At 31.9% G+C, this 27,303-nt stretch overlaps 1 protein-coding gene across 3 annotated transcripts in view; it reads left to right on the plus strand.

The window, feature by feature from the left end:
- The first annotated feature begins 1,724 nt into the window (after nt 1-1,724).
- LOC145248954 (acyl-coenzyme A thioesterase 9, mitochondrial-like) overlaps nt 1,725-27,303 on the plus strand; it is a 34,603-nt gene continuing 9,024 nt past the window's right edge. The window contains exons 1-2 of one of the 3 annotated variants that reach the window (XM_080110757.1): nt 1,734-1,858; nt 20,374-20,471. The gene's annotated coding sequence lies outside the window, so the exon portion shown is untranslated. Of the gene's footprint in view, nt 1,859-20,373; nt 20,472-27,303 lie in introns of all 3 variants that reach the window. The other 2 variants (XM_080110756.1, XM_080110755.1) reach the window with 2 other exon arrangements.

Consider the following 27,303-nt stretch of genomic DNA (forward strand, 5'->3'; position numbering starts at 1 on the left):
TCGCTCACACCTTGTTCCTCCAGTCTGCAACCTCGCTTGCACCAGGCTCTCTACAACCGTCCGTTCCTTAACACTGATCCTCTATTCTCAGTGTTGTCCGTTCCCTAACACTGATCATCCGTTCTCATTCCTTAACACTGACTCTACACTCTCAGTGTCGTACGTCCCTTAATACTGAACATATCATTCTCAGTGTCCACCGTTTGTTTCTGGATCGCCCTGAGGTCCAGCCGATCATTCCAGACTCAGCGAGAAACCCTGAACCACGCTATGTCTAGAGTACCTGTTCCAGACCTCCAGACCTTAGTCTCCAGTGATGTGCAACCTTCCAGGCGACCAACATCCAGATCATACGATTTTTCACTTCCTTTGCAAATAAAAGGCAAACCCTCGTTTTTAACCAAACAACCTGTGTCTGTTATTCTTCTTTGCCTTTTTTTTTTTTTTTTCTGTTTACTTTTTGCCCGTGTCTACCTTGTTAGTTGTTGGGTAGATTGTCCCCGGACGACCGGCCCTGCAACAAATCATAAATGTTGGCTCTTGTGGGAGGCAGGTAAGTAGGAACAACAATCATTCACTGAAGTGCAGAAATTGTAAATAATAACAAAAATCAACAAATACCTTATACCAAACACAGTAAAATCAAGTATCTTTTATACGTGCTGAAACTGTGTTTAATCTCTTTTTGATTTCATTTCTTTAAGCTGTCTTTGCAACAAATAACTGGTTGCTTGTTGCTTATTCCTTAGGGGAGTTCATTCTTTAAAAAATTGTAAAAAACATCTATGACTATGACTAACTCTCAATTTGGGAATGCAACTCAAACTTAGGGCGAGTGGTACAATAAGTCATTTGTTTAAAACTTTTCAAGAATTAAATCTCCCTATCTGTTAAGCAATAAGTGGGCATTTCTTCATTTTTTTTTTATTCAGTGTGTAAAATCCAATTTGAACAATATATCTTGAAATTAGAAAAAAAATTAGCTTTAGCACATTAAAAGTAGATAATTAAATTCTACTGTGTTTTGTATAAGCTTTTTTGCTGTTGTTGTTTTTTTAATTCCGACTGTCAACTTTTCTATGGTTTTACCAAGTGAATAAATATTTGATATTTAAAAAGAAAAATTTTTATAAAAAGAAACAAGAGATGCTGGAACGTCCCCATCGCTAATAAAATGTAGTAGGAAAAATCGATTTTATAGCGAGTTTTAAGAATGGTTAACCAAAAAAATGGTGAAAAAAAATCCAAACAATTAATCAATAAATAATTGTTACCAAAGACAATAAATGCTACTTTTTTTTACCTACCTGAATAAGTTTAGTTTATGTTTTAAAGTATTTTGAAGCGCTTTTCTTTATTTTTTTTTAAATCTGAAATTGTGAGGTTGCGAGTATCAAATATCTTCAGATTTTCTAGAAAAAAAAAACGCTAGCCACTAGATCAAAATTTTACCCGCTAGATTGCAAACAAACTTTCCAGATCTAGCAGGAAAACCGCTAAATTGGCAACACTGATCGGAGGCATAGCAAGTCTTATAAAATTCGTAATTCGTAATAAAATGATTTAAAAAATGTTTTTATTAGTTACTAAATGTATTTTATCAATTTTAATTGATAAAAGTATTTTATAAATTGATACATTTCGACGAATTTCATAAATAAATAAATTAATATAAACAGAACGTGAAACAGATTCGAAAATGTGGCTCTATAGAGCGGATAATTGTTTTAGCTCTGCCTGTATATTCATCAAGCGTGATCACTAAAAGTCTCTATTTAGCGTGAGTATCTTCTCACGTTAAACCCCGTAAAACCATCCGTGCCTCTTTAGGTTCAGCAGCTTGCTATCTGCTTTTCTCGTGAGTAAACATTTTTTTTTCTATGTGGAATGTAGATGACATTTGCTAGATGTGTTTTACTTCTTACTTAAAAAAGATCACATATTTTATTTTGTTGGAAATAAAAAGTGATTTTGTTTTTCTTAGGGACATTGTCACTGGACTCCGTTGTTCCTTGAGAGTGACAGGAAAAAGTAGAAAACATCTGAAAACGGAGGATGTGTGTGTGTGTGTGTGTGTGTATATATATATATATATATATATATATATATATATAATATAACTACTTAATTTACTCACATAAAATTAATATACGAAAGTATAGATTTATGCGTAAACTTTAAGTATTTACTTCAAAAGTGCTCAATACGTAGGTAGACCTAGTTAGTAATTTATAAAATATATATGGCGTGTATATTTTATAAATTACTATATATATATATATTATCGGTAGTATTGTTTAGTTAAAAAAACAAAAAACAAAAAAAAAACACACCCAATGTGTTTCCAAAGAGTGCTCAATGTTTAGACAGAGCGATATGAATATGTTGAATATGAAAACTAGTGGCTACACATATGCAAATATGTTTCAGTGACCACCCTGCTAGGGAAAATAATCACATCATCAGACCAAGAATATCTCCGAAAGTATCATTATCTTTTTCATATTAAAACCAAACTATAGGATTATATCATTGCCAAGGGTAGAAGGGGTAACCAGATAAAATGAGTGATCACATTATACAAATTGATGTGGGATTTCTCAATATAATTTTATAGTTATGCTTTTTTAGTTAGCATTAAACACCCGGCTCTACTTTTAGTGGTTATTTAAGGAATACGGATTTTAGAAGAATAAGTCTTATTGTATAATGTGATCACTTATTTTATCTTGACCAGCATAAAATATGGTTAAATATATTTTACTTAATGCAGATTTCAGATTTATTATTACCGGGCTAATTCTCTATTGAATATTATATTTTACCTAATATATAGTATTGATTTCAAAAGTTAGCGCTCCAATAGGTGTGTCAGAAATTTCGTGAAAATAGTGAATAATTCCACCCCATTTTCCCAAGCTTATAACTCCTCGAAAAATGTAATTCAAGCTCTAATTTTTTTTTTCAATTAAAAGAGCAAGGACCAAGGTTTCATTAAAAAAAACAAAACAAAAAAAAAAACGTTTTTTTTTTTTTAAAAAGGTTTTAAACTTCGGACTTTACAGGTAAATTTCTAAAAAACAGTTCTTTTTTTTTTTTTGTTTTAAATTTGAATATATTATTTATTGACCTTTTCTCTTCAATTTGTGATATATAAGACTTTGGTACATAAATTAATTATTTACTTTTTAATAGACATTTCAAAATGAGAGGCGTGAATTATTCGACCCCCTGTCTTTCCAAGCTTATAACTCCTCGAAAAATGTAATTCAAGCCCTAATTTTTTTTCAATTAAAGGAGCAAGGACCCAGGTTCCATTAAAAAAGAAAAAACAAATAACGTGGTTTAAAAAAAAAGGTTTTAAACTTAAAAATTTACAGCTAAAATTCTAAAAAACACTACGTTTTTTTTGTTTTAAATTTGAATATATTATTTATTGACCTTTTCTCTTTAATTTGTGAGTAAATTAATTTACTTTTTAATAGAAACTTGAAAATGGGGGGGGGGCGTGAATAAAAAAAAAAACGTTTGTCTAAAATATTATATTCGGTTTATTGGAAAGAACATAAAATTTCACATTGACCCTGAAAATATTGTAAAACTAGAATCAACAGAAAAATTTTGATAGATTTTTAAAGTTTAAAAATTGAAAAATATTGAGTTCGGAAAATTTATTACTATTTAAAAAAAAAATATTTCTATTACTTTTAAAACAACTTTAATAGTTTATTTTGGAAGTATAATCCATAAAGAAAATAAATAACCCACTTTTAACAGAGAAATTACGAGATTTTTATATTTTATTCGCAGTTTCGTGTTAGGGGTGCCAAAAATTCCTACAAAAATTCTGATACACCTAGCGCTCCAACTGTGTTCAAAAGATTTAGCACTCTAACCATGTTCCCTATCATTTGAGCGATTGACAAATATATAAGATTTAAAATAAAATCGCTTCAAGCTATGAATTAATTTACGCATGCGCAAAAGTAATAGAAATATGTCGGCAAGTTGAAATGCATGCCAAAAATATGCGTGCGTTTGTGCATACAACAACGGTTACCACCACTTATAACTATTGAGAAAACTTGAAGCACTTACCTGCGACTCTCAGGAAGAGTGGCAGCAGAAATCCTTGGTGTGGATGATGACTCTTTTTATATTGGTAGTTGTTACGTTTAACTTATTTGATTGGCTAATTGATTATAAGAGGGATGGAGTGAACTGAATTTTGGTTGTGATTTCAGTTTAGGATTGGAGTTGAAGGAAATTGAATTGTTACCTTTATTACCAGATCGACAAGGTTCTACAATTTTTACCTTGTCATAGGTCGCAACAAACCATTGTTGCAAAATCCTTGTTAACCTCTACCTTTCAGTGGAGAAAGTTTCCACATAACGTGTAAGGAATTACATTGCTTAATATCCGAAAAACTATTTGTGAAAAGTTTAAATGCAATATTTATTTTCAGCAAACCCGAAAATTTGTTGAAGTCATTATTTTAAAGGTGATTGTTCAGGTAGAAAGTAAGTAAAAATTTACCATTTGCATTTCAACTTGCTGACATATTTCTGTATGCTGTTTACATCCTTGGTGTATGATTACTATTTCCTGTTAATTTCAGTGTTATATGGTCAATAGTTTAACAGTTTATCGGTTAAATATTTTCACACAGACACATTTTTTGTTTATATAGATAATGACTTGAATTAAAGTTTTAAATACAAAAGTCAAGTATCATGGTTTAATTGTGCTCTAAACAGGAACATTAATTTCAAACACACCTGTCTTATCAAAGAAACTACTGATTTTATACGCTGGGTCCTTCTGCTTGTGTCATGATAAAACTTCTCAAGTACACTTGTGCTGTTAGACTGTATAAGAGTGTTAACTTTAGTCAAAATCGGACTGTTTCTTCTTTAATTGGATTTTTTCAATTATCGATTTTTAATACTTATTGGAAGCATTCTGATACAAAACCTATCTAAGACACATAAAGTATATTTCTGTGAAATTTCAAAAAGATCAGCCCAGTTGTTTCAGAGTCCATAGTGAACAAACTCGCACACGTAGGCACACAAAGTACCTTTTTATATATATAAGTAGGAATATGTTGGCATAAGCAATACAAAAAATGGAACAGAAACAATGTATTATGATAAGTGGTTTTCTAGATTAAACCCTATATGAAATATCATCGGTATAAAGAAAATACCACACAAACTTTATAATGTTAGATTAAAAAAAAAAAAAAAAACTACACACAATTTTGTTGAAATTCGTCCTGTATTTTTATTTGTAAAAAAAACTCAATTTTTATTGGGAAACGTTTTCTAGCCAATATTATTACAATGTTTAAGTTAGATTGAAACTCTATTTAAGAAAAATGATCTTACTTTATCTTTATTTCAATGAAATCATAGTTTTTATCTTGTATCATACTTCTGTTGTCTTTCAGAGAATGGATTTTAAAAAATCCTTTAATTTAAACTTGAATTATTTTATCTTTTAAAATATAAATACTGGATGACTTGTCACAAAGTTTGATGCATTGTATTTTTTTACCCTAACAGGAAAGTACATCGTTTTTGTACTATTTTCTTTTTAATATTCTGTACAGGGGTTAATCTGGAAAAGCATCCAGTCTTTTAGTGAATTATAAAATAAAAAAAATTGAAATATTCATAAAAAATATTACTTAAAAAACAATTCTTTTTATTTTAGCAACATAAAAGTAACAAAAACTTTTAAAAGTTGTTTCACAACATTTTCTTGAAATATGAAATTCAAAATATTTATAAAACATAATTATTGTGTAGCCAGGACACGATTTTTTTCTTTCATTTTTTTTTATACTTGAATTGTATCACAATAAAATTTATTTAAAAACAAATGTTTAAATATTTTTTCATAACATAATTCTTTTGTCACTTGTGTTGTCTCAATATGAAAATACAGAAAATATTTTAAAGTTTTTATCTCTATATATAATAAAATAGGAACATTTTTTTCTCTTTACAAAATGTCAGTATAACTTTATAAATGCTGTTCCACATAAAAATAAAAAATGGTCACACTACCTGCTACTAAATAGCATCAATTTATTAGGCCCCACTCTTTCTCTTAAGAATTGTTTTGAAACAAATATTTGTTATACTTTAACTAACTGGGTGCCTGGCATTGCCCAGTCGTAAAATACACTTAAATATTATATATATATTTATGCAGATTTCATATTTATTATTATAGAATCAGTTCTTTATCAATTATTATGTATTATATTGTTGTACCCAGTCTACTGGGTACAATATAATACATAATAATTGATAAAGAACTGATTCTATAAATTAAAATATATCTATAGTAGTAATTTCAAAACTAAAAAAATGTATGACTTTGGTGCCATCAGCTAAAATCAAAACCAAAACATCTAGTGCTCCAGCCGTCATCATTACTGTATGAGCTATCATCAGATAGATAAGAAATAGTTAAAAATTAATCAACTATAACATATACATGTGTACTTGCATATGCGTGCAAGAGTACTTTAAGTTGACTTACGCCTGCAAGTAAGTTCCAAGTTTTTTCAGTTTTTACCCCCTTATCAGCTATTTTTACTGGCTAAAAACCTATAAAATAGCGGTTCACAAAAAATGCAATCCTTTGACCTGCCTCCCGATGCTCTGCACACTTGTGTATCAGGATGCATTTTGAAAGAAATGGAGACCTACACATACATAATGAGTTTTATAAATTAAATTATTGTTTATATAAGTTACTAAAAGAATTTACTTTATAGAAATCCTACTTTTTACCTGATAACCTCGATCCTGTCTAACGTGTCATAATCTAGAAAATCCTAATACTAGCAAATTAAAAAAAAATTTATTGCATTTTCACGCCAAACAAGGTACAGTGGCACTTTTATGTTAGGAGGGCTACTATCTGGGACATAATTTGCAGGAATACTATGTAGAGAGTTTAGCAACAAGATGTCTGCTAATATTACACTTGAACTTTTGAATGTCAGTACAGTCAGATAAGCAGGGACCCAAAAGGGAATTCCAAAGTCTAGCAGTCTGATGAAAGAAACTATTAGAGTAGAAGGCTTTCTGGCATCATGGGATATCTACTGTGTAGGGGTGGCATTTTGCAGTTTGTCAGAGTATTTACATCGAGGGGGGGGGTACAAGGGCTTGTAGTTCGTCAGAGCACCTACCATTAAAATACTTGTAAAACAGGCAGAAGGATGCAACATTTCATCAATGGAACAGAGGTTGAAGCCTAGCTGACAGTGTGGAACCAATTAGGTTGGTGACTCTCTTTTGAACCCTGGCTGAGAGTGAGAGACGAATAGCAGATGCACCAGCCTAAATGCGGGAACAATACTCCATACATGGGTGAATGGTGGCCTTGTAGAGGTACAGGACACTCTCTGGCATAAGTAACTTTCTAGCACCAAAGAGAGAGCCCACTTTCTTTGCAGCAGCCTTGGCAACACCCTCAATATATTATATATATAGTTCAAATTATGTTCCATGTAAATATTAAGCAGAGGAGTTTGAACAAAGTACTTTCAAGTAATGTCATTAGCTATGGCTATTGGTGGTTTAGAAGGTTTCTTGTTATTAAAGGAAACAAGCTTAGTCCTGGCAGCATGGAATGTGACCATCCATTTTTGTTCCCATTCTACTACAGATTGGAGGTCTTCCGCTAGGTTTTCCACCATTGCCTTGAATATGTGTTCATTTGTTTTCCCCTTGTGTCTCTTATAGAGTGTGGTAATGTCAGCAAATATACCCACCTCAAAGACAATTTTATCATATTTATAAATATTAGGAATAATAAAGGTCCAAGAATCGACCCCTGAGGTACATCCACATCTATATCCTATTGTTTTGATGTATGACAATAGAGGACAACTTGGATTCTTCTCTTATTTAAAAAGTATTAAATTATGTTAAGTATTTGTCCAGTAATAGCATATGATCTGATTTTCATGAGAAGGCCATCGTGCCATATCCTGTCAAAGGCCTTGACTATATCTAAGGCTACTGCCCTAGCCTCCCCTATCTTATCCAGTGCATTGTATATACGTCTAGAGATTAGTTAGGATATCTGCCGTAGAACGTTCTTGCCTAAATCCATAATGTTGGTTGGACAAAGTTTAGCAGTTTTGAGATAGTGGACTAGAGCTTGATTAATTAAGGACTCCGATTTTGGCAAAAAGAAGGAGGAGGCTATGGAGTGATAATTTAATGGATCAGTTCTTTCACCAGAATTCTTGTAAATTTGTCCCACAGAAGCAGTTTATCCACAGTTAGGGAAACAAAATTCGTTAAGGCATTCATTGAAAAGTTTAGAAAGAACTGGAACAACATCGGCAGAGCATTTTTTTTATTGATGAGATCAGATCCACATGTTTTTGAGGTATCTAAGTTTTTTATGATATTATGTACTTGAGAAGGGTTGATTTTCAGATCATTTAGTGTGGCTTCTGTCCACAAAGATGGAATGGTTTGTTTGGTTGAAAGTAGAGTTGGAGGCAAACTGATGGGCAACTTGGTTAGCCTTCTTGGTGGGAACATGTGCTTCAGTTGCTGCTTTGAATCATTCAGTGGTTTCATTTGCGCACTGTTCCATAGGAAGAGAAAAGACATTTCCCCATTGAGCATCTCTGATGGCATCCCAGTCAGCATTATTGTAGTATCTTGTTTTGAGCAATGGCTCTTCAACTTGAGGTTGACAGTTTAAGGTGATGTCTATCATTATCACAGCATAATCAGCTTCCAGAGAGGGCAATGAGTATTTGTTACACAATCCTCAAGAACTGTGGTCAGAAATAGGTCCAGAAGTAAGGCTTGCTGGTCCTGGCTATCTGGGAGACTGGTCAGGAACGTTACTGTGTCAGGGAATAGGATATAGAAACGTTATGTGATGCTACCAGCTGTATCTGTGCCATTAGAGAAGAGAAAAGATATAGAATGTTAAGTTAAGAATGTTTCACAAAAAGTTACATCTTGTTCTGATTCAAAAACAAGTTACTTAGATTTTTTTGACATTTGTAAATGTTGGTGACGTAGCTTATTAGGAAAAACAATCTAAAACAATTTGTGATCTATTTATGTTAAAAAAATTTAATATTCAATCTAAAATACAAACATGTCTACAGTGATAGCGATCTTGCGTCTTTTAGGAAGTAAGGTACTAGATTGGGCCGGATATTATTTTAATTTAAACCATTAAATTAAAAACGGGTTCTTTTAATATGACGGCCACATTTCTAGTCTGATCTGGTACCTTTACTTCCTGAAAAAGCAATATGGCTTTCACTTATTACTGGTCACTTGCAACCAATATTCAAAACAAGTCAACATGCTAATCTTTTAATATTAAATATTTAATCTTTTTAATTCAAATATGGCACGAATGCATAGGTAAATCAAAAAATATCTTTGATTTCTTTCCTAAATGCTTTTCCTTTAAAATAATTTTTGTCATCAGTAGTAATGTTTACTTAAAAAAGTTACTTTTACATTCAACTTTTTTTTTTTAATATTCATGATGATCACTTAACAAGTTGAGCAATGTTGAGCCTGGTCAGTTTCAGATAGGTAACCATTTGGGGGTACTAGACACTGTGTATAGGAGGATGTTGACACCTTGCAAAAACCGAATGTCATCTCCCCAGATGGGGACATTGATGTGACTGGGGACAGCTTGTGAATTTGATATTCCCATGAAACTTCCTCCTTCAGGATAGCTGGTTAAAACCATCTAGCGTGAATACTGCTTTAATATTTAACAAAGACAAAGGCCATTTCAGCATAAGGATTAATGAGATTCTCAGTTGAATTATGCATTGGCTATTTGTATGTTGGTTTAATTTAATTAATAGATGATTCAAATCAAATTGTATTTATTCAGTGTTGTTCAGAAGTCTTTTTACTTTCATTTTTGTTTTGTTTATGACTCCACTGCCTTTTTTGTCTTTTCTCTTAATTTCTTATAAGAAAACATATTTTTGGAAAGCTAATTCACTGAAGATATTTTAAAATTCGTTTTGCAATAAAATGATCAGACGTCTCATAAAATGTTGACATTTTAATTGCATAAATATTTTCACATAATATGGTTTCTGTCCAATGAGATCTACAGCTGATGTACTGACTCAAATTTCACATAGGATCAGTGAATCTATTGATGGGGGTTTCCTCTCAAATGCAATAGCTCTTGACATATCAAAGGAGTTTGATAGGGCTTGGCATAAAAGTCTACTTCACAAGATTTCCAGCCATGGAATATCTGGAAATGTCTTCTCAACCATCAAATTTTTTCTCTCCGATAGGTTTATACAAGAAGTTGTCGATGGACAAAAGTCTGAAGCTCAAAATATCAACGTAACCAATTCTCTTCCTTATCTTCATCAATGATCTCCCAAATCGCATTCTAAGTTCATTTGTCGACATATACACAGATGACATTACGGTCAAAGGCCAACAAGGACCAAGATTTCTCTGTGTCTCTCTCCTCAAACCTTGAGTATGTGATGCAATGGGTAAAAAGTGGCTGATTAATTTTAATGCACCCAAAACCAAGCTTTTATCTTTGCACTATAAATGCTCTGACCCTCACTTGATCCAAATTGATATGAATGGCTCTCGTCTAAAAGAGGCTCCTTGTTTTGACAAACTTCTGGGTTTGACCTTTACTCTTGACCTGAAATGGAAGACTTGCATCAAATCTGTTGCCAAGGTCACCTAAAAATGATTCCATCATTTCACCGTTCCAGAAGGTATCTAACTCTTGATGCAATCCTCTACCTGATAAGTGTCGGATACATCTTAAAATGGTGTACTATTGCCATATATGAGCTGCTCAGGGCACTCTATCCTGCTTTGACAAAAATTCCAAACCAGCTTTGAAACTTAATAGGGGATGCCCTTTTTTCTTCTCTGCAACCGCTTTCCCACAGAAAAGACATTCTGAGCCTGTCTCTGCTCTATCATTATGTTCATGGCAAGTGCTCATCTATGGTACTCCTGCCTTGCCAAACTTTCACAGAAAACACTTGTCTAACTACAATGACCATCAACAGTTTTCCCCACTCTCTATCTAAATATAAATGCAAATGCCATAAACAAAGTTTTTCTCCCTGCCTGTGGAACTCTGTTCTACTTTTCAGCTGACTACAACATGATCATTTTCAAGTCTAATGTAAACAAGTTCTTATTGAGCCCCCCCCCCCCAATAATCCATTTCTATCCCATTTCCACCACTAACTATTAATACACTGTTATCCCAATGACCACCATGCACTCGTTAACCCTTATCCTTGAGAGTGGCATTCGGGCTTTGATAAGTGGTGACTCCTATGCAAAGAAAAAAGAATTTGGTTTAACTACCAATTTAGATTTTTCTTTTTCAAAATTATGTTGATGTGAGATATTTTAGGATCCTTAAAAAGTTTATTTTATTTCTTTAACAAATAATTGTGGCAGGTAAGTGTTTGGTTCAATTTTAGAAAGATTGATGTATGATACAAAAATTTCTTATATTAAAAAAAAAAAATGAAAGTTTGTTCCACATAAGTTTGAAACACCAAACTTTTAGTTAATAGTTTAAGTCAACTCGGCTGAACCATGAAGCAACTTATAAAAAAATGCAAGTAAAAATTAAATGAATGAAATCCCTATTACTATCCTAATAATTATGAAAAATTGTATCTGAATTCATGAGCACAGTAAAAGTAGATAAAAGTGAGAGGGTAAAGGCTCCTTTCACTTTTATTTATTTCTAATCAGAAATAAAATATTGAAAAGATTAAAAAAAACAATGAAATTAACTGAAGATAAAATTCTTGTTTTTAAGAACAAACTAATATTTGGCATAAATTACTTGAATGTTATGTATATAGCTTTTGTTAATTGATCTATTAAGATCAATGAAATAGTCTTACATTATATAGTCTTACTGTACTTTGTATATAAGATAACTTGAATACATAAAGGGAGAAAGGTATTGTTCTTTTAAAATACTTAGTTGAGAGGTGCAAATAAAATTCTGTTTTTATTAAATAAAGTAACATTTTAAAAACCTACTTAAGAATTAAAACTTGCTTTCACACGTTCCTAAGGAAGAGATAAAACTTAACTTTATTTAACCATAAAAAATCAGTGTTTACTAATTTTTATGTCAATCTTTTCAAAGTCGGCCACAGTAATTTTTTTCATCTTTGTTGTGATAAGCCTAATTGCAACAACAAAAATTTGCCAATTATGTTCTAAAGTTTTCAAAACTTGGAAGATTTGTCAGAATGCCCGTGAGAGACCATTCTCGAGTGATGAAAGTTTTTCTGTACAGAGATTTTTCAAGACAACTTGACATAAAGATACTTTTCGCTACAATTAAACACTCATCAAAAACAAATATTCAAAATAACATGGTATTCAAAGCACAAATAAAAGCCCTTTGATATAGCTACACACTGGCTTATACAAAGAATGGTGTACCTTCCCCAAGTGACGTTGCCTCCAGTAACAGTACTAGTCTGGATACTCCACCGGACTGGAATTCAGTAAGAGCAGGAGACCAGAAGAAATGCTATATCATAGTTAATTGATCAAATGGAGAGAGCACAATTAATGTTCACTTCTTCATTAACTCAACATTTGAGAGGTAAAAGAAGTTTAATGGAAAACTTGAATGCATATCATAAAGGTATCAAGCATTGGCCCCAGAAAGGAGCCCCTTGATTTCTGAGAACTTATACTGAAGTAAAAACGAAAAAAAGTGAAGCGTTATCACTGAATGACCTTTTTCAAATAAACCTTTTCTAATACATGCAACCTTATTGAACTATATAAAAAGAAAGAAATAATAAAAAGCTATCAAAGTGCCCTTCCTAAAAACAAAACAAGTCGGTTTCTACATAAAATCTAAAGACCACAGTCGTAATCACTTGCACAGTAACAATTGTAAAGTGCAATGAACTTAAAGCATAGGAAGTGATACCCAAATAACTACTGCTGGCATTAAATATCTAGAAAGGTTGATATGCCATAAACTAAAAACAACCAAATGTTTTTTTTTTATCTCTTCTTTAGATCAGACATGAGTTCAGGTATGGGTTTAATAAAGTTGTTTCTGTGAAAAACCTGGATTTGAACTTAGCACCCCCAAGTTTTTAATCTTTGTTGTTAACCACTTAGCCACCTTAAATTATGTACAATAAAATCATTGAAAATTGAGTAAAATGTAGCTTTTAATAGGATTTTAACAAGTTTCCGCAAAGAAACTGTTCTCATAGTCAGAATGCACTTTAATTCAGCCACAAAAGCACTTGCATATGTATTCAATCTATTTATAGAATTTTTTAACCTAAGCTATTCATCACAATTTTATTTCAATGTTTATTTAAAATTTAGTAAATAAATATTAAAAAAAAATGCTGAAATTTCATTTGTCCTAAGCCTTTTCAAAACAAAGTGTCCATCTTAGATTTTTATTTTGGTTCCAATATATTTAAATTCCTTTGAGATACACATTTTTGAAATGTGTATTTTTTTTTTCCTTATTCTAAATTCTTTTAAATATAATTGGTTTCTTTATATATTTTTCTTTCCTCTGAGTTTTGCTTTTTGTTCATTTTACTTCAGGGTGAAATGTATAAATATTTTAGTGTTTTTATGTTGAGATATTAAAAAATATTAATTCTGATGTCTGCAATTGAGCAGTTAACTATTTTATAGTATATCTTTTTCATAGTCTTCTGATATCCTTAGACAAGAATTCATTTAGTCTGATGGAATGTTAGTATTTTTACTAGAAACAACATCGCTTGAAAAAGGTGTAACGTAAAAAAGTTGTGTGAGCCAGTGTGTGGCCATAGCGAGAGAGGGGCTTTGAATACTATGTTATTTTCAATTTTTGGTCAGGGTTTACTTATAGGGGAAAGTATCCTCATGCCAAGTTATTCTGACAAACTTTTGTACAGAGAGACCTTAGACACTCGATGATGGTGTCTAAGCATTGAAATTTATGTACTTTTAGTGCAAATAGATATTGTGTATATTTATTTATTTGCGGACTGTCATCCGCATCTTCATAGTTATTGTTGTTTCACAATGTTTCGGCCAACTATTCCTCTAGCCATCATCGGGTGGTTAACCGCAACGGGATAGGAATGCTGAGTGTTTTTTATTTGTATCCTCAGTAATTTCTGCCTTCCATAGTGGATTTGAAAGATATAAAATCTGGCAAGAGATTGATTAGTTTGGAAATCAATTTTTAAAATCCATCCAACACATGCGAACATGTAAAGCAGATGTTGAAACTAAATATCTTTAACTCTATCTCTTCTCTATCATTATATAAAAGGAACTGTGTGAGTCTGTGAATGAGAATTTGTTAACTATGGATTTCTAAATGGCTAGGCTGATTTTTAAATTTTACACAAAAGTACTTTATATGCCTGGCAGTATTCTTAGATGGGTTTTGTATCAGAATGTCTTTGATAAGTATCAATAATCAAAAAGTCTGATGAAGAAGGAACAGGCGATTTTGACTAAAAATAACGCCTTATACAGCCTAACATCACAAATGAATCTGAGAAGTTTTCTAACCACACAAGCATTCAATCTGAATGCACCTCTATCATATCAAAGAATCTACTGTTGATTTTATATGCCAGGCTTTAAAGAAAGGCCCGATGTATAAAATCAACAATAGGTTCTTTGATATGACAGAGGCACATTGAAATTGAATGTTTCTGTTTGGAACACGATACTTGACTTTTGCATTTTAAACTTTAATTCAAACCATTATATAAAAATAATTTTATAAAATCAACAGTAGATTCTCTACAGTGCAATGTAGACTACAATGTATTATGAACTAAGTCACTGTGGGTAGGCATGTGAAGATTCATCCCAATGTAGCATGATTGGTCCCTAACTAGACCAGGCAATTAATTGATTTCATTAAAAAATGGTAGATTTCACCGATTTCGATGACAATAAAATAGGGGAGGATGAAACATTTGTTGATTCTCATTCAGTCAAGCAATGTCGGGTCTCCCTGCTAGTAATAAGTTAAAGTTTTTTAGTATATTGTTAATGATTTAATAATGGGAGGCTTAGATTTTAAGGTTGTATGAGAGGTGGGAGCCAGACTTAATATTTTTTTTTCTCTCATTTTTTAGCCAAGTACATTTGCACTTCTTAGCATTATTTAGAACGTTATTTATTATATCCTCATGAATTATTCATCTGGATTTGTTCAACATATCTCATGTTTTTGATGTATATTACTAGTGTATGGTGTGTAAGATTGCCACTCCCATTTTTGTAAACAAACACAGATATGCTGTTGGCAGATACTGACAATCCTCAAAGTCACCCCTAGCATGTGTGCTAAAAGTAGTAACAACTTCCGTTTGTTTCAGCCACAAAGAAAAAAAGCAAAAACTTTTACGTTTTACACACATGCTAGGGGTGACTTTGAGGATTGTCAGTATCTGTGTTTGTAAGTATTAACTTTTTACAACTAAACAAAAACAGTTTTAATTTTGAACTGAAATTAATATAAACATAGTCAATAAATACCCAAGACACATTTGACTGTAAGAAATCTGGTTGGGAATTAATTATAGCCATTTTTTTGTTTTTTTTTTGTTTTTGTTTATCAACACCATTCTTGTAACATGAATGATTTTTCATAAAGTGAGTGACTTTATTGGCAAAAATCCTAACTAGGGCTTAGGAGCGAGGAGACTCCCAAATCCCGACTTTGACATGCCCTTCTACAGTCAACAACTTCTGAAAACTCCAGCTCATTCCTACAGCTTCCAGTGACTCTGGCAGCCTTCAGTTCATCTCTGCAACTTTCAGCAGTTTCTAGCTCACTCCTCCAGCATCCAGTCAACATCTGACTACCCTTTCCAACATCGGATCCCGTCTACAACACCTGGACTAACCAGAGGCACATCATCCCACCTAGAGACGTACAAATTTCAACCTTGCGAAACACCCATTCTCGCTCTCAATGATCCTGATGCACAATCCCCATTGCCATATGATTTAGCATTTTCTCTTGGTAAATAAAACCTGATATCTATCATCTTTAACGAATCATCTGTGTTTGTTATTGCTTTGCTATTACTGTTACCTTTTTGCCTTGCATCTACATTAGTTGTACAGTTGATTGACACCTTCACCTTTTGATCCACCCTCAAGCAACTAGTAGAGAAGACAAAGGAAAAGGCCGATGTACGAGAAATCAAAACATCAGTCCCCCTCAGCCCTCCTATACAGCTGCTACCGTACCTAGTGATCAACACTAGGAGTTATTCCATTCAACTTTCATTTCAGTTATATTTTCAGTTAGAAAAGTCACACAATATATATCGTTTTTAATGATTATCTGTGTTTGTCATCTCTTTGCTATTGCCGTTACCTATTTGCATTGTGTCTACCTTCTTAGTTGTACGGTTGATTGGCACCTTCATCTTTCAACCCCTACTTTACAACATGAGAGACATGTAAACTGAATGGCCGATCCGTAAAATGTATAAACATTTTGACCCCTCCTTTCAATTAAAAATTCACTAAAATTCAAGAAATCAGCCAATTTTAATGAAATTTTTAAGATTTACAAACAACTGCAGAATCTAATGAACCCATTATTTTTTACCTTTTGAATCATCTTTTTGTTCCTCAACTCTCTTGACATTCACTAAAACATCTGACAGTCTGATCAGTTTAGTTTTGTGCAGTCGGTATCACAAATTAACCTGTTTTGCATGCAAAAAAATGTACTGAAATTCTCAATTACAACTTGTTTATTGTATGGGTTATTTTGCTTTTGGTTGTAAACAAGATTTAATCTTTTTATAAATGTCAATTATTTCTCTTGTGCTATGAATAATTTTTATCTTAAAAGTAGGTTACTAGTTTCAACTTAATGTGCACAACATTCTTTATCTCTATGCATCTATAAATAAAATCCAACTTTTCAAAAGGGTTTTAAATTGTTGCTCACAAAAAAATCCAAGTTGAAAAGTTTTGTGAATTTTTATCTTATTGTAATATCGTTTCCATCTGGTTTTACATATTCCAAATGTTATTTATTTTTTGATCTCCTGACAAAGGAGGGATTGGATCTAGTGATTCACTCTCGTTCGTTTGTTCACACTTTTCTTAATAATCATGTCTTGGATTTTTTAAAAAAATTTTGCACAAACATTAGTCATGGTGAAAGTAAATTTTTGCTAGAATGGATTTTCCAGGATAACTCTGGTTGCCCCACCTTAGGGGCATTAGGAGTTAAATTGCCTCAAAATCGTTCATCCATTTGTCTGCTCACACTTTTCTCAACAACCACTCCTTAAATTTTTTGGAAATTTTGCACAAACATGAATCATGGTAAAAGTACATTTCTGCCAGAACAGATTTATTTACTTGTAAAGGGGGACCCACATTCTCATCTGTTCCCTTTTTTTTACTATTAAATAAAAAATAAATCTAGCTTGATGTTTACTATTCTATGAATCATACTAAGAAACTACAATGTGTTAGCTGTTGAAATGAATTTTATATGCACAGTCAGTTCTATGTTGATTTTGTATATTTTTTGAGAAATGAGATCTGGCTCAATGTTTAGACTGGCTTGATCTGATAATTATTGCTTCCATTAGAATTAACTTTCATTTATCATATGATTACATTTGTTTTGTTCAAAACCTGTATTTGTAGTTATCCACTGTGAAAATGATTTTCTGGACGACAAATTTTACAACTTTAAACAGCCATAATTTGGATTGTTAATTAAGGTACCAAAATTAATTTGGGGTCATTGTTTTGAAAAGATCTATTAAAAAATTTTATATACAACTAGTGGGGGTACCCGGCGTTGCCCAGGTATGTCGAGTAAGTACCCCCCCCCCAAAAAAAAAGTAGTAGAATCAAAATGGTAGGCATTTTGGATGGAGAGAAGTGCTTCAAAAAAATAAAAAGTGGTAGTAGGCAGGCAAAGAAGGAAAAGGTGAAAAAAAAACATGTAACGTCTTTGTCAATGCACCCATGGCAAAACCGGGAGTCATGCACGTTGAAATTAAGGCTAGTCAATCAAAAGGAGACGATGATTTTGTAATAATTTTGGCAGAAAAACCAACCCCTCCTTGTAGAAAACTGCTGAGTTGAGGGTGAAGGAATGAGTGTTTTTGTCCAATTTTTCGATATTTGTCGTCCGAAAGGCCGAGGTTTAAAACTATACTGAAATGGTCAGGTTCCATCACCTGTGTCGAAAGTTTTTGCGATACATACAAACACACACACATTTTGTCTTTTATATATTAGACTAGCGGTGGGTACCCAGCGATGCCCGGGTGTTTTGAGGTAAATCAAAACTCCGTTGTGGTGGGTGAGTATAAGGATCGAACCCGAACTCTGAGGCAAAGTTTGAAATTAAAGTGTGAAAAAAAAACCATGCGACGTTAACCATTGGGCCACCGTGACATACAACGGAGACACGTTTGAATTTATTTAACTATTAAAAACAGATGTCTGCAATAAAAGTTAACTCTGCTCCTTCGATTTGACCTAATTAAGAAGGTCAAATAGAAGTCACGCAATAAACTTTTGTTGCGAGGCAGCGTTTGGTTTTGTTTACCCAAATTTGACTTTTTTTCCCCAACAGATGTTGGGGAGGGGGAAACCAGCTCCCAATTGTCCAGATTGAATAGCAATTGTCTGATATACAACATTGATCAAAGCTGATTGCTTCTGGACGTTTCCCAGCACGATGCCGAGAACTTGTTAACTTTGAATTAGTTTCTCTTTTTATACGAAAAAGCCTAATCAACACGCGAGAAGCCAAAATAGCAATAATTTTGTAAAAGTCGATGTAAATAAATCTATACACTACATGCATTCTCAAATCCTACCGTGTGCGAGAAAAGCCTTTGCAAAACATACACGAAATGGTCACACACATTTTGCCTTTATATATAAAGAAGACTAGCGGGGGTACCCGATGTTGCCCAGGTTTTGTAGGTGTCTGTGTGTGTGTGGGGGGGGAGTAGATTAAAAAAGAAGGCTCAAAAACAAATATTAAAAAAAACAAGAAAACAGCAAAAAAAGTTTCGTGAGGGAGGTAGGCTCGAATCCGATGGGGGGAGGGGTACCTGGCGTTGCCCGGGTGTTTGTAGGTGTGTGTTGGAGGGGGAGGTTAGATCAAAAAAGAAAAAAGTTAAAAAAAAAAAAAAAAAAAAAAAAACTCGAACCAGATGGGGGAGGGTACCTGGAGGTGTGTGTGTGTGTGTGGATCAAAAAAGAAAGCTCGAATTAAAAAAAAAAAAAAAAAAAAAGTTTTGGGAGGGAGGTAGGCTTGAACCCGAAGCCTCGAGGTTAATAATCTGACGACATACTGAGAGGCCAGAAAGCCAGGGACTTGATCAGTCGAAAATGAGCATTTAAAAACGAATGTTGTTTTCCTAGGTCATAGCAGCAGTAGCAGCAGCAAACGAATTCAGAGCACGAATTTTGTCGTCATTGTATAAAAGCGGGTAAAATAAAATATTTTTACGATCACGTTTCATAAATGCAAGATATTATCATCTGTGTAGCATACAAAAAGTTATAAGAATGAGCGAGCAAGCCGAGAAGCAGTGGGGGGGGGGGCCTTTGGCGGACATACAGAAAAACTGCACGCACACAAACACCCACACATTTTCAATTTTATATTATAGATAGATAGAAGATTAAACTAAAATTTTGGTCTGTACTATGTAATAATACATGTATTTGCAATTTGTCGTTGCTGATTTAGTATTATTAGACTGAGCTGACGTCAAGTCTAGTAATACCATTCAATATTTGACTCTAGTATCTATTGCTATTTTCTGGCTCATCTCCATTGCCTGACTTGTAATCGTTCCTTTTGATCTAATGACACTTTGAATATCAAGTATCCTTTAACAGGTTGTCACTCAGCTAATCCTTATCCAAGTCAAAAACAATTATAGGTCATTAATTAAAAAGTTGCTTACAGCAACTGTCTTTTGATTACCACCCGCAAGTTAAATAGGAAAAAAAATTAATACAAACATAACACATGATTTTTAGATTTGAGATTATTTTCATTGGAAAATCTGTTTTAATATCAAATTTGTGTTAGTAACCCTCAAATCATCTCTAACGTTACGCTAGTTTGAGATTAAAATGCTAGATTCATATTCAAAATGGAATATACTGATGATGAGTATGCAATTGACATCTTGAGGTTAATTAATTTTACATATTGCATTGCAAAATGACATCTCATTAATTCACTATTTTATTGTATTTTAATTCAATGATTATTTTCATTTTATTATAGCATTTTTGATGAAAAGAGTCAATTTCAGGGGGCTGTGATCCAATTCTGCATCTTCTATTATATAAATCTCACCAGTCTGTTTAAATGTATGTATATATGTACGTATGTTTCTCAAAAACTTCTGATTTTTTTTTTCACTTTCTTTTCCACCTTTGCGTCACAGATTCAAGCCTGCCTGCCTGCTACCACTTTTTTTTTTTTCTCAACACACACTTACAAACACCCGGGCAACGCTGGGCACTTAGGCTCGTTATAAATTAAAATCAAAGTCTCGCCTCCACTTCATACACACCGTGGCTAAGCAAACAAGTCAGTGACTATCTCCCCCTCCCTTTCCCTAACATTTTACAAATTTTTAAATCATGGATGAAGATTTATCATTTGAATGAAATGGATCAATCTACTTCTGAGTGTTGCGATCTTAGTTTCCTCAGTTTTCCTGGTCAACACGTGGACATAGTTCCTGTTATTAATTTAGATTTTTACACGGTTATCCCAACACACTTGACACCTCAAAGTTTTTCCGTAATTGTTTGGTTACAGTTTTGCTCAATATTTTCATCCTGGATTTTGTTTTCTCAGCATTTTCACCAGTGTAATCTACAACCTTCTTCTGTTTCAGTTTGTTTAACTTGAGAATTTGTATGGAATTTTAAACCAAAATCTTTATTTAATCCACAGGGGAACATTTTCCCTCATTATAATTAACAATTACTTAAGACCTCTACCTAATTGATCGAATGAAAGCAGTCTACGTCCCACAGATTAAATAAAGGTTTAATCAAGAAAGGTTGGATGTTACATCGGCTGAAACGTGAGAATAACATCCAAGATGAGAACAGAAGTCCAAATAATTCAAATTGTACAGAAAAAAAATGTATGCTTTTTGCAACTCCCTTTTAAAAATGTGATTTAGGTTTCTATTTTTGCATGATCATTTCTACAATTTTACATGTTTAATTTTCATTTTTTTTTTTTTTTCATAATACAATAATGATGAAAAGGAAGTGTATATACTTTTCTTATATTATATATTTATACATATTTTAGCAAGACAGGCAGAGATGATCAGTTGGATTTTTTGCATTTCAGAAACGGATGGGCTTTAAGCTGATGGACTATTTGTGTTCAGTTTATTTATTTATTTTTTTTTCTTGCAAGTGTATTGTTTGGTAGAGAAACCAGGTATCATTGTAACCTCTAGATCAAATACTGTTGCTCGTTTTAAACTTCAATTATAATTTTGTTTAGGAGGAAAATCTTTTTGTTCCAGCAGTGACAGAGAGAGCACATAATTAACCCTATAGTCAATGTTGAAATCAAGCACTGAATTTGCATGAAAATATCTAATGAACAACCATAGCCTATATATGCAAATGCAGGTTCACAATATTAGAGTGACTTGTATTTTATGAAAAAAAGACGTCTACTTTAATCTCTATTTGCAACAATTAAGTTGTTTCCTAATATATATATAATTAACAATTTCATTGTTCATTTAATAGCTTTACTGTAAAAATCCTGTACCATACAAAGGTTGCCTCATTACAAATTTAAATCTGCAAGTGTTAATGTTTAGTAGTACTAAGATTTGTATTGCCCTCCCCCATTTTTTTTTTTCTTTTTTAAAATTGTTTTATACTTCATGCTAAATTTATAACTCTGGCAAGATAGTTTGGAAGGATACAAATGACTAACAAGTCGAACATTCTAACTGACATTGCTTGGGATTCAGTAATGTCATTTTAGCTTTTAATAATGTAAGTCACATAAGATGTTATTAATATAGAGATGGAAGAAGAAATGAATATGCTATTGGAAAAGATATATAATTGTTTTGCTGATAGCTAAAATTAGAGCTACAATGATTTTATTATTAATTACATTAGCTAATTTTTGCTTTGTAGGCTATAATTAAAAATGTCTTCATTTTAATAATGTTTCACGCCAGAATAATGCAAATAATTAGAAACTAAATACAGTTTTAAAAGTTGTTTGTGTATTACACAAACATGGTTTAACAATAATAAATAAAAATTAGTAAAGCAGAATCAGTGGCGTAGCAACTGTTTTTACCTCCCTCTGGCCCTCTGCTGGCATTTGATAACTTTCAAAATTCCAGGAAGCCCTCAAAATATTTATTTTCATGGAATGTCAATCAAGGATCTAATTTTAGACTGTTACTATTAGTCCTGGACTTTCATCTTATTATAGTACTCTTATATATATACAGTCGTCATGAAAGAAAACCAAAGATTTTTTTCAAAACTCTTATACATATACAGTTGTTGTGAAAGAAAACCAAAGATTTTTCAAAACAGAAACATATTATTCAAATTATTTTTTAACAAAATTAATAAATTAACTGGCTACGTAAACAAATAAATGCAAACTGGATACACGAACAAAGGAAACCAAATATTTTTCAAAACGAAAACATATAATTCAAATTATATTGACTACGCAAATAAATAAAATAATAAATTTAAATGAGAACATTTGAAAACCTGAAAATGTTATGAAATGATAAAATTATTTTTATTTACTTTTTTTGTTGTTGTTAAGTCCGAATTTTTTGGCATTTTCTTCATGATATTGTTATTAAGACGTCGAGCCTCCTGAAGAGAAAAAACACCTTGTATCGATGCCATTTGAGATCCATGTGTGTTTAAGCATGAGATCAAAGAAATCGTCACACATTTTAGAAAACATTTTTTTTATAAATTTAAATAAAAACATTTAAAAATCTGAAAATTTTATGAAATGATAAAATCATTTTCATGTACGTTTTTTTAAAAAAAATTTAAAGAAATTTATTTATAAATTACACATAAATTTATTTTTGTGAGAGAACTGCCGCAAATTGAAAATTTACAGACTTTTTTGCTTTTTTTCGAAAAATTAAGTTAAAAATTTAAAAGAATCTGTTTTGGAATTGGAAAATAGGGATACATTTTTCTAATTCCGATGCCTCCAAAAGTTCTGATTTTTTTTTTTTTTTTTTTTTTTTAACAACATTAAAGACTCATTTTGGTATAAAATTTCAGATTTTTTGTTAGCTTTTATTTATTTTTTCTATTTTTACCCTCTCAAAATGCTGCCCACTGGCATTTGCTGTCCAGGGCGGACCCTCCCACTATGCTATTGGGTAGAATCAAATATGAATTTTTGAAATACCTTGCTATTTGGTCAATTTGGAAAATCTGACAGACAAAATCCGTCTAACATTAGGCATGAATCGAAATTTTGTGCTAGTCTGTTCAGATACATTTATGATAGCTGACATTCTTCTTTGCCTTGGGGACTACAATGCTGGTTTGTTGAAAAGAACAAATTCTTTGTCATACCATGACGTTAAGTAGACAGGAAGGAATGCTTGTTCGTATATAATAAATGAAATATGTATTGTATATAATAATAGGTAGTCTGACTGCTACATGCCATGCAACTAATGTTCACGTTACGTTCTGGGACAACATAACAAACCACTTTTTATGAAGATTGTTTTATGGAATGGATATATTCACTCGAATTGTAGCAATTTATTAATTTAAATTTTTCACTTTGCTAGAAGTTATTGTACATTTTATATCTGCACTGTAAAAAAATCATTTAAAATTCAATTAGGAAGACGATTGCATATATTAGGATTAATGTTGTAGTTAATAACCTCTGACAGGTTTGTTTATACAGGATTTTATGTTGCACGTGAAACATTCACATTTGCAAGTGATTTTTCTAAGTAGTCACTAGAAATAATAAAAGGTTTATCTTTTGGCGATTGTATGTTTTCTTCCAAATCTCATTACTGAATGAAAAATGTCTTTTTAATCTTCATTTGTTTTTTAATAAAACGATCAAAGTCAAATTATTTAAATAAATGGTTCAATAGAACAATATACTCTTTTTTTAATGAAAGCTGTTTAAAAAACATCTAAAGAAATTTTAATGTTTATACTTTTCAAATCTTAACATAAAATTAGGTGTATATTTAAAATTACACTTATTAAAAAAATATTCAAAAAATCTTTACGTATATACCCATCAGAGAATGAAGATGTCATTCCAAAAATCAGTTAGATTTGGCTAGTAACTTTTCTATTATGCTAGTAAACAAAAATATTTAGTTGCCAAAGGTTAACTAAATATAAATTTGTCTGTAAAGCCCTGTTGTATAAAGTTCTTAGAATGAATATATTTTGCTTTGTTTTCATTTTACTTCAGTTAGTTCTTAGAAATAAAGAGTTCCTCTTTTTGAAACTAACACTTAATTCTTATGAGGTACACCTACAAGTGTTCATTCAAGATTCTCCTCAAACGTTGAGTTCATAAAGTGAAGAACATCAAGTTTCCTCTTCTCAATTGACCACTTAACTATCTTGTAGTATATCTTTCTTTTGGCTTTACTGGATTTCAGGACAAGAATTTGTCTAGTCTGGTGGAGTATCCAACTAAAAGTTATTATTTGAGTTAACATCACTTAGAAAAGATGCACTATTGTTCGTATGAGCCAGTATATGGCTGTGTCAAATGGATCTTATTTGAACTTCAAATCCTATGTTATTTTTTATATTTGATCAGGTTTTAATGTGAAGTATCCTCATGTCAGGTTGCCCTGACAAATTCTTGTACAGAAAGACTAAATACTCTTGACTTGAAGATGATGTTTAGTTGGTAATTCAAATATATATGTATGTGTGTGTGTGTGTGTTTAAAAATAATAATGTAAAAAATATATTTAAAATTTGATTATGCAAACACGTTTTATTATTTATAACTCCTCAGCATGGATTTACCTAGTGAGATTTAAAACCAGAACTCTGAAGCCTGAAGCTCTACCACTGAACTAATTGCTGTTAATCAAAATTCTCACAAAATAATAAACATGTAAATGATAGCTATAAAAATGCAATATATTCCTGCACTAGCAAGAATTAGCTCATTGATAGAGCTTCAGGTTTCAAATTATGGTTTTGAATTTTGCTAGGTTTAGCCATGCTGATGAGTCATAAATTATGAAGCGTGTTTGCGGATAATTAAATTAAAAACTCTCACTCCACATCAGGGGGTATCACATTAGTGAATGGAAAATTATTTTCAACTAGCATTAGGGTAAAAATGCTCTTACGTATAAATAATTGAATTAATTAAAAAGTAAAAAAAATAAATAAATGACGTGCTTATTAAATTATAAATTTTACTTACTTGTTGCCCTATCGAATTACAAAAAAATATTTGTTGACATCCTGTGACCTTTACTTGGCATTGTGTATTCCTATACATCAACAAATAAAAATATAATACAAAAATATATGAACATTTTTATATATATTTTTATGCATGCATACATACATATATATATATATATATATATATATATATACATACATACACATCAGTTAATGCATGTTAATATGTAAAAAGAAAATCATATATGTGTGTGTGTATGCATATGTTTGTATATTTGTTTGTACATGATTAATTTCTAAACTAATTAACCGATCATTAAGAATTTGTGATACTATTTCTAGGCCAAAGTGGGTAATGTAGGTTATATTTAGTATCGTTTACATGTTTACACGGAAGGAATCAATATTTAGTCTAATTTAATCTTATGCAAAGGGGATGGAAGTGCATTGCGAAAATTCTTATACCTCTGATTCTTGTAAAATCTTAACCATAAGTATATTCTCCCAAGTTTCACTTTATTTGGAATATTTTAAAAGGAATTTTTAAGAAGCATAATATGGTACATCTCATTTAAAAATGTAAATATTTCCCAGTTGCATGAATTTATATCCATAGTCATTAGACATCAATTAAGCAAGCTTCTGAATTTCTTAAGAATAAAGATTCTGGACATATTTCATTATATTTTGATTTTAATTTTGTGATGAGGATGAGCAAGAAAGCAAATAGCAAGTCAGTTGATTTGGAAATGAATACTTTTCTAAATAATAATAAAAAAATAAAATCAATGTTAGGTGTTTTTTCTTCTTTAGGTCATCTGAAATGATAATTTATATATGAAAAATTAAATTACTGAAATATTAATTCTATGATTTTCATAGTATGAACAATGACAGAGTATGATTTGTTTTATTATGAGGAGTTTTGGTTTACTCTAGTGTGTCTGTGTGTGTGTCATATAATCTGTTACAATGTGTGTATGTATGTCTCACAAAAACTTTCAACAGAGGCGACAGATCCTGACAAGATCGATATCATTTTGATGCTTGACGTCTCGGATGACTAATATCGAAAAGTTGGCCCAAAACATTAATTTCTTCACCCTAAACTCGGCCGTTTTGTACAAGGAGGGGTCGATTTTTATTTGCTGATATTTTAGCAAGTCATCGTCACCGTTGAATTGACTTTGGTTAATTTCAACGCTTTTGACTTCCGGTCACATCATGGAGACATCGGCTAAGACATTAGATGTTCTTTCACTTTCTTTTCCGCCTTCGCCGAGCCTGCCTGCCTACTACCACTTTTTTTTTTTTAACACCTCTCTTCACACCTGCTTCCTACTGTTGTTTTGATCCCCTCCTCACGCTACTACCTTTTTTGTTTTTTACATCTCTCTCCACATTCATGGGTTGGAGCCTGCCTGCCTACTACCATATTTTAATTTTTATTTATTTTTTAAAGTTTTTATATGCTTAACACACACCTCCAAAGACCCGGGCAATGCCGGGCACGTAAGGGAATATGCCATTTTGGTAATATAATATTGCTCCATCAGATATGCAAAAACTAACAAGTGAAAATGCAGCTGTTTAGTTCTCTTCTCTGGGATTCTATAGAGATGACGTACTTTAGATTAAAAAAAATATTGTAACATCTTCATTCATATTTGTTTTACCTAGAAAATATATTTCTATGCCGTAATACATTTTGTTCTGAGTTGTTTGTTATGGCAGATCAACC

This window comes from Euprymna scolopes, chromosome 27 (assembly GCF_053919585.1).
Source record: "Euprymna scolopes isolate OS-2025 chromosome 27, ASM5391958v1, whole genome shotgun sequence".
Taxonomy (NCBI): Eukaryota; Metazoa; Mollusca; class Cephalopoda; order Sepiida; family Sepiolidae; genus Euprymna; species Euprymna scolopes.